The sequence below is a fragment of the Capsicum annuum genome, chromosome 10 (assembly GCF_002878395.1).
Source record: "Capsicum annuum cultivar UCD-10X-F1 chromosome 10, UCD10Xv1.1, whole genome shotgun sequence".
Taxonomy (NCBI): Eukaryota; Viridiplantae; Streptophyta; class Magnoliopsida; order Solanales; family Solanaceae; genus Capsicum; species Capsicum annuum.
The window spans coordinates 117,754,299-117,763,239 of NC_061120.1; the positions used below are offsets into that span (position 1 = coordinate 117,754,299).

The following is an 8,941-nucleotide window of genomic DNA, read 5'->3' on the forward strand; positions in this document are numbered from 1 at the left end:
AGAACCTTAACCAAAGCTTCATCCTTGGTCCGCAATCAATGAACCCACCGATCCAAGATCTCAACTAGGATTTCTTCATAAGACAAAGAATTTGAAATACCAATTTCCTTGATAGGTAAGATTTTAGATGGATCATGCATACACTTTATCAACATAGAAACATGGAACACCGGATGAATAGAGCTCAAACTAGAAGGCAACTCCAACTAATATACAACATTGCTAACCCTCCTATAAACCAATTAAGGAACTACATACCTTGGACTAAGCTTTCCCTTCATACCAAATTACATCACTCCTTTCATGAGAGACACCTTCAAGATCACCCTTTCCCCAAACTCAAAGTCTAGCTCCCTTTACCTCATATCTACTTAATAACTAAAACACATAGGAACTATGCAATTACATTACATTCATGGGTTTCCTCCTATGTAGAGCCTTATTTTATGTCATGGTACGACTTAACTCAACCTCACTCATCCGCAAAGGTAATGGACACATTGTGCCTATCCTTATGATTCGCCCAACAATGCTTCACACATTGTCCATTCACCAAAAACTTTTTAGTCTTTTCGTTATTCCATTGTTCAACAGCTCAATTTGGCTTCATTTTCACTATCATAAATAGCGTAGACCACTTTGATTATAGTTTATCTTGAAAAAAATTTATCCTTGAGTTTAACAGAAAAAAAGTTGTCCGAATTCAAACACTCTGTCCTAAATTTTCCTGTTATGCCTCTTTTTAGTTTTCTCTTTGTACAACTTGGCATTTTGGTAAGCATGGAGTCATAATTTTTAGAAAGTTATGGCAATTTTCTTTCTCATGTGGCATCATGTTAAAATTCCGCATTTTCATGGCCTAACAAGCTTGATGTTCTATCTCCACAAAAAAGTGATAAGCTTTACTGTAAACCAAGCGATATGGGAAGGTCCCTATGGGTGTCTTATAAGCTATACTATATGCCCACAATGTATCATCTAGCTTTTTGGCCTAATTTTTTCATTGCCTATTAACAGTCGTCTATAGTATTTGCTTTATCTCTCGGTTAAAGACCTCAACTTGTTCACTCATTTGTGGATTATATGCAATGGCCACCTTGTGCCTAACACCATATTTATCTAAAAGATTCTTAAAGCATGTGTTAATAAAAGTGTGTACCTCCATCACTGATTATAGCTCTTGGAGTGCCAAACTGGGCAAATATATGCTTCTTCATGAACTTTAGCACTACTCTCGAATCATTAGTAGGACAAGATGTAACTTCCACCTATTTGGATACATAATAAACTGCCAGTAGAATGTATAAGTTGCCATTGGATGGTGGGAATGCTCCCATAAAATTAATCCCCCAAACATCAAATACTTCAACTTCAAGAATATTATTTAGAGGAATCTCATGATGCCTTGAAATTGTACCTAACCTCTAGCATTGATCACAATTTTTAACGAAAGCTATTGCATTTCAAAACAAGGTAGGCTATAACAAACTGGATTACAAAACTTTACTGGTTGTTCTTTCACCACCATGATGGCCACTATAAGGAGATGAATGACACTTTGTAGCACTTGTGTGAATTCATTTTCCAGAACACATCTGCGTATAACTCCATCAGGACCCTACTTAAGAAAATATGTCTCATCCCATATGTATGCACGAGAATCATGTAGCGATTTATTTCTTTATTAAATAGTAGCTTTGAAAGTGTAAAAGTCACTCACAAACAAATTCACAATATCCGCATACAAAGAAACTTTACACACCTCTATGGACAACAAGTTTCTATCTGGGAACTCTTCTCGAATACAGAGAAAGTCATCAACCATATGATCATGAGTCTTGAACCTTGACAAATGGTCTGCAACTATATTTTCTGCTTCTTTTCAATCGCGAACCTCCAAGTCAAACTCTTGCAGTAATAGAATCCACCTAATTAATCATGGCGTTGCATCTTTTTTGTTGAAGAGATATTTAATAGCGGTATGATACGTATGGACATTAACTTTGGTGCCCACTAAATATTCTCTAAATTTATCAAATTCATAAACCACTACTAATATCTCCTTTTCAGTGACTGTATAATTCATTTGGGAATCATTAAAGACTTTACTAGCATAATAAATAGAGCGAAATACCTTGTCTTTTTTTGGTCCAAAACTGCTCCAACAACCACTTCACGGTCATCACACATCAATTCAAATAAAAACTCCCAATCCGGATAAATAAAAATAGAAGCGTCTATCAACTTCTATTTTAGCTTCTCAAAGGCTTCTTGACAATCTGCCCCAAACATAAACTTGGCATATTTTTCTGACAATTTACACATCAGGCTTCCAATCTTCAAAAGGTCCTAAATAAAATGCCTATAGAACACTATATGCCCCAAGAAACTTCGCACTCCCTTGACTGTTACTGGATGTGGCAATTTTTTGATCACTTTAATTCTAGCTCTATCTACTTCTAGTCCTTTAAAGTACACTTTATGCCCAAGGACTATTCCTTTCTTCACCAAAAAGTGGTATTTTTCCTAGTTCAGCACCAAATTTATATCTTTACATCAAGCTAGGACTCGATCTAGATTTTTTAAGCATTTATGAAAATAATTATCATAAATAGAGAAATTGTCCATGAATACCTCTATAAATTCTTCAACCATGTCATAGAATATTGCCATCATGAATCTCTGAAATGCTATAGGTGCATTGTAGGACATGCTTCTGAATGCATATGTGCCATACAGACAAGTAAACATAGTCTTCTCTTGATCCTTGGGCATAGTGGTTATCTGATTATAACCCGAGTAACCATTAAGAAAATAGTAGTACTCATGCCTTGCAAACCTATCCAACATCTAATCAATTAATAGGATAGGATAGTGGTCCTTTCTTGTGGATTCATTTGGCATGAAATAGTCAATACAGATCCTTCATCTAGTCACTATGTGAGTGGGAATCATATTATTAGCTTCATTGGTAACCACAGTCAGCCCCAACTTTTTTGTAACAGTGTATTGGGCTTACCCACTTACTATCTGAAATTGGATAAATAATCCCATTATCGAGCCACTTGATTACTTATTTCCACACCACGTCCTTCATCACTAGATTTAATCTTCACTGTTACTGCACTCTTGGTTTGAAACCCTCTTCCAAGTATATATTGTGCACGTAAAAAACTGCCAACTAATCACCTTCTTTCTTCTTCTCAAGATTTCCATAGCTTTTCTAACTTGTACATCAGATAAATCTGTAGACAATATAATAGGCAAAGTATCATTTTCACCAAGGTAAACATATTTTAAGTGAGGAGGAAGAACCTTAAGATCTAATTTTAGAGCTTCATCAATTAAGGCTTTGGGAGATTGTCCAATTGGCCTGTTCAATAGCTCAAAAGGCAATTTTATCATTTCAATAGCCGCTGAATTCATGACTTGAATCAAAGTCAATGCCTCCACATCTCCATAAAGATCATGACCAACCAAACCTCGCTCTAATAGATTATCTAAAAATAACAGCCTTTGATATGAATCAAGATCTATAATGGATATAGCAGATAACTCCTCATATATAGATGGAAATTTTAGCCCCTTGAATACATCATAAACCTCTACTTTTTCATGCCCTCTCAGTGTCATCTTCCTTGCTGCTACATCAATTAATGACTATCCTATTTCTAGGAAGGGCTATCCCAAAATAAATGAGATGACTGAATCAGCATCAAATTCATGAATCACAAAGTCCACCAAAAAGATTAGTGATCTTACTTTCACCAAGACCTCTTTAATAATTCCATCCGAACTATAAAGGGACCTATCTTCCAACTACAAGATAATAGTAGTGGGTTTTGGACTCCCAAGACCTATTTTTTGGTAACAAAATATGGGCATTAGATTTGCTAGATTCCAAGTCATACAATCCATGAGAACTAATGGTACGCCCAATAGTGATCTATAAAGTAAAACTACATGGATCCTTCAGCTTCGTGGGTAGTTTATTTTTTATCTTGGATGTGCACTTCTCAGTTAGTGCAACTATAGCATAATGTGTTAATTGGTTTTTGTTTACATCTACATCCTTTAGATATTTTGTATATTTTGGAACACTCTATATAATATCAAGAAGAGAAAGATTTACTTGAACCTGATTTAGAAGATCCAAAAATTTCTAACAACTAGCCTCCTCTTGATGCTTTCTTTTTCTTTGAGGGAATGGTAGAGGTAAAGTCTTTTTGTCCACATGAATTTTATCGCTAGCAGCTTTTTTCTGACCCCCTTCTCCTTATTGGCCTTACGATCATCGTCATTTGTTGTGGGACTAACCTACTCAGGTACCACCTCCTTTAACTGTAACCCATTTCTTGTTGTAACTATATTTACCTATTTTGGATTGTCTTCTGTATCTCTTGGTAAGCCTCCTTGAGGTTTTATATTTATGATCCTGCAATCTGTCTGAGTTGCAACTCCAAATTTCTAGAAACCATCTGTTGTCTCTTCAACTCTACTGCAAACTGCACTTGTTGAATCTTCACTTCCACTGCAAACTACTTTTCTTGAGCTAAAAGTTGCTTCATTATCTCCTCTATATTACTTAGTTGAGAAGTAGCCTAATTATTCTTAACCTTCTATTGATTCTGTTGCACTAGCCCTTATACTGATTAGTGTTTTATACCTAATTGCCACAGAATGAGATATTTGGATGGTTCCTCCAGTTTGGATTATACGTGTTGATAAAATTTTGTTATCCCTGATGATTCGCATTCCCTACATAGTTAACAGAATCTTGATTAGCCTTACAAACATATGTTGCATGCTCCCAACTTCCACAAACCTTACACCAAGAATTTTTCTGTTAAATTGCATTAGTTTTAGCTACTTCTTGTGGAACTCCCAACTTCATGCTATTAAGATGAGTAAGCATATGATTTTGCATTGTTGCAATCTGAGCTAATATTGCGGTGAACTGCTCTACCTATAATGCCACTGCAACCTTCTTAGGAGCAGTCCTTGAAAAAACATGCCAATTAGGATTCCCTTGAGATATCCTATTCAACAATGTGTACAATTCATCATAAGTCTTCTCAAGAGCTTGTCCACCTACTACTGAATCCAAGAGAATCTTGGTATTTGGCTCTAACCCCTCAATGATAATATGAATAAGAACATCATTATACTGATGATGGTAAGGTCAATTTCTAAGCAAAATCTTAAATCTCTCCCAAGCTTGGAATAGATTCTCTCCTTTTTGTTTGAAACTTAGAATCTCACTTCTCAAACTTGTAGTCTTCCCTGATGGAATAAATTGAATAAGGAACTTCCAAGCTAAATCTTCCAAAGAAGTGATGGAGAGTAGTGATTTAGCATATAACCACATCTTTTCTTCCCCAATTAAAGAAAAAGGGAAGAGTATCAATTTGAAATAATCAGTATTCACCCCTGTAGAAACGCAAGTATCACTTATTTCTAGGAAGGTCTATATATGCTGTTGTGGGTCTTCATGTGAAAGGCCAAAAAATTGCCACACTGAATTGAGAAATTGCACCATATTTTGCTTCAATTCAAATCAACCACCTGGCTTGGGCTTACGAATATTATTTGTAGCATGGTTCATAAGTGGGATTGCCACTTTATGAATAGGTCTAGCAACTAGTTAAGCATGAACAACAGGGATAACCAGAGCTGGAATATTTCTAGCATTTGGATCTACAAGATCATTTGGATCAACTAGATGAGTCATTTTCACCTGTTGAATGAGATATTAAGCTCTTCACCTTTGTTGAAATATTTTTTTTGGTTCTGCAAAAGGCTCTACCAACTCTTTATCTCTCTCCAGTCCTATAGTCAGCGAATCTTTCAAAAATTCAGTCGCTAAGATCAAGTTGTTAACACTAAAATTAATTATCAAAAACCAAAAGTTTAGTAATTTTCTAATTATACTAGTCCCTGACAATGTGCCAAAAACTTATTGTGTCCCAATGCACATGCATGTGCATATGATCATACAAGTAATATAGTGACTTATATAGTCAGATATCGTTCCCACGAGGACTAAGCAATTTGAAATTTAGCAAACTTTTTGTTTTATACAAAGTGGTATTAAGTGTTGTAAACTATCAAGATGTTTGTGAAATTTAGAATAAGAATGTAAATTAATTAATAAGAAATAACAATTTCTGACAATCAAAAAGCAAGCAAAAGTTGTAAATACTAATGATTAGAATTCCAGGGTTGAGGAACATCGAACAATCGTATAATTCTATCTTCTTATCATATTCTAATTTGTTATCAGGTTGTTGATTTGTAAGGTTTATAGTCCGATCTTGGTCTCCCGATCTCAAATCTTCTATTTATTGAATATTGCAACTATATCTCTCGGAGAGATACAACAATTCTTCTTGAATCATAAAGTTATCTTCTTGCAATTGAACTAAGCTAGTCTTCTACGTATATCCCTATCATCGATGTTAATTCAACCCTTAATTTCATAAAAGGATAAGAACTTTTCTCCTTAATTTCTTTATTCTATCCTATGATTCTCCTTCCAAATTCACAAAGAAATATAGCTTTATTCTAATGGTGGCCATTCATCAAAATAGTAAGCTCAAGAAATTAAGAACAAACTAGCTGATAATCCAAAAAAAAAATACGATAAAGAATATCAAAGACTAATCATGTTCTTGGCCTCAACCCCAAAACAAGAGTGTTTAGCCACTCAGGTTTGAATTCAACATCCAAAATAAGCAATTAATCATACTAAAATTAATCTTGAAGTAAAAAAGTTCAAAGGAATTTCTAAAAGCCCTAAAAGAAAGAATTATATGCTTTTCCACTGCTACTATGCTTGAAAAAGTTCTTTAATTTATGTTCACATGCTCCTAATAGAGTTGGGATGATTTTGCCTAATTGGGAATAAGTGTTGCATAATGAGGGATATTCCTCATTTATTAATCTCACAACGCAAAATGTACTCCTCTTTTTTGAAGCTCGTGACTCAAACTTATAACGAGAGCTCACTAGAATTGCCTTCAAATTTTGTTGCTAAGTCCTTCTCCCTGTTGAGCCTGACGAATCGGGAATTATACCCATTTCTGGAGATCGCGATGAGAGCACTGGGAAATAAGCCCCTATAAATGTCATCAATAATTTTAGATAAGTCTTACTCCTTACTGGGCATCACGATGTGAAAATTATTTATGTTTTTGCGCCTTGCAATGTAAGGTTATCGTGAGAGGCCACTGGAGATATTTACAAAAATTTCAGTTAAGGAAAAATCTTCACTAGATAGTTGCTCCCCGTATTTGCTTCAGTTGTCCATGAATGCTCTACAAATCCAATGAAATTTTCTTCTCGAACCCATATCATTAATTTTGAGCATCAATCCTCACTTGCTTCATATTATGCAGTTCAATTTTGTGCAATTTCATTAGAAATTCACCCTGCATCACTAATCACATTGGTTAGATACTAAACACAATTAGAACTCAAATGTAATACAAATAGCATGCTTTAGCTCTTAAAACAAGTTTAAATATGGGAGAACATCGGTGATTGGACATATAAATACGCCCAGGATTATACTATTATATGATGATTGAGCTACACAATCCAGGTTAAGGTTTTAAAGTGTATGCTAAACCTTGTTTCCAATCCCGACATGAAATATATATTTATATGTATTGACATATGGTTATGTGCATTGGTTGACTTGGTTTAAATTGAGGGCATTATTTTATATTTATCCCTGAGTGACATGGTATTTTTCACCCCGCTAAATGTCTTTGGAAATTGTATCCCTATGAGATTCAAGATTTGACCATACTTCTACTCCTCTCACTCAGTGATTGTGGATTGATTGAGCGTTGACTTGACGTGTTGAGCATCAATTCTTCGAAAAGTTCTATTTCAGGATTATGTTTTTTTATTGGCTATAGACTATTGGATATTATTTTTGTACTATAGTCGGGGGCATCTCCCAATACTTTATTGATATTCGATATGGTAGAGTCTTTATCACACTACTATGGATATGGGATGGTTTGATTTTTGGTGGATTGGTTATATAAATATCATAATATCTTCAATTTCTAGTTCTCTTATCTTGTTATATGTTTGGAATTTATCCGACATGGGTGTAAGGTGGTTTATGGTTTAGGTGTTGGGGGTGGTCTCTATTCCTTGTTAGACTTGAGACACTCGTCACGACTAGGTCTGGTTCAGATCATATCATAAAATCATGATCTGACTGACTTGTTTCTGGAAATCGAAAACATGCATAAGCATATAGGTATCGAGTGTTCATAACCCTCCAGCACTGGATGTTACTTTAAAAACAACAACATCATTTAAAATACTATAAGAAAATTCATGATTCAGAGACACAAAACATAGAATATCTCACTAAGTTTATGACATCCATGATTATGAGTATGGGAAAATATTAAACTTATGGGGACAACATGCTCACATGGTTCAATTCATATATTAATAGATTAACATGGTTTCAACAAAAAATGATATGGGTGATAGAAATTATAAAGAATGTAAGAACATAATTCACATGGGAAACACATTATCATGACTTGTATTAAAAACCGTTAAGAAACAATTGAATAATTTTATACTTCATATTGAAATTTTATAAGAAAAGGGAAACGGGTTTTATTTATGAAAACTAGAGATTTTTGGGACTCAACAGGTGAAAGGAACTCATTAATAAATATCCCTCATAACTTTGTTTGCTTGAATTCTTGGAGAAAACTTGGAATTGAGACCTTCAATGGTTGAATTCTTGGAAAGAAACCCTTGTTTTTGTTCTTGATTGTAGGCGAGGGATGAATGATGTTATATGACTGGGAAAGGGGTTAATTAGTTTATTTGGGTCTCTTGATCTTGAATTGTCTGTTTAAGGAAGAGGGAAAATGACAAAATTCCCCTCACCCCTTTAATG

At 34.6% G+C, this 8,941-nt stretch overlaps 1 non-coding gene across 1 annotated transcript; it reads left to right on the forward strand.

Moving 5' to 3' along the window:
• The first annotated feature begins 5,168 nt into the window (after positions 1-5,168).
• On the forward strand, positions 5,169-5,272 carry LOC124888305. Its single transcript, XR_007046433.1, has one exon. It is a non-coding gene; the product is annotated as a small nucleolar RNA R71 (small nucleolar RNA).
• The last annotated feature ends 3,669 nt before the right edge of the window (positions 5,273-8,941 follow it).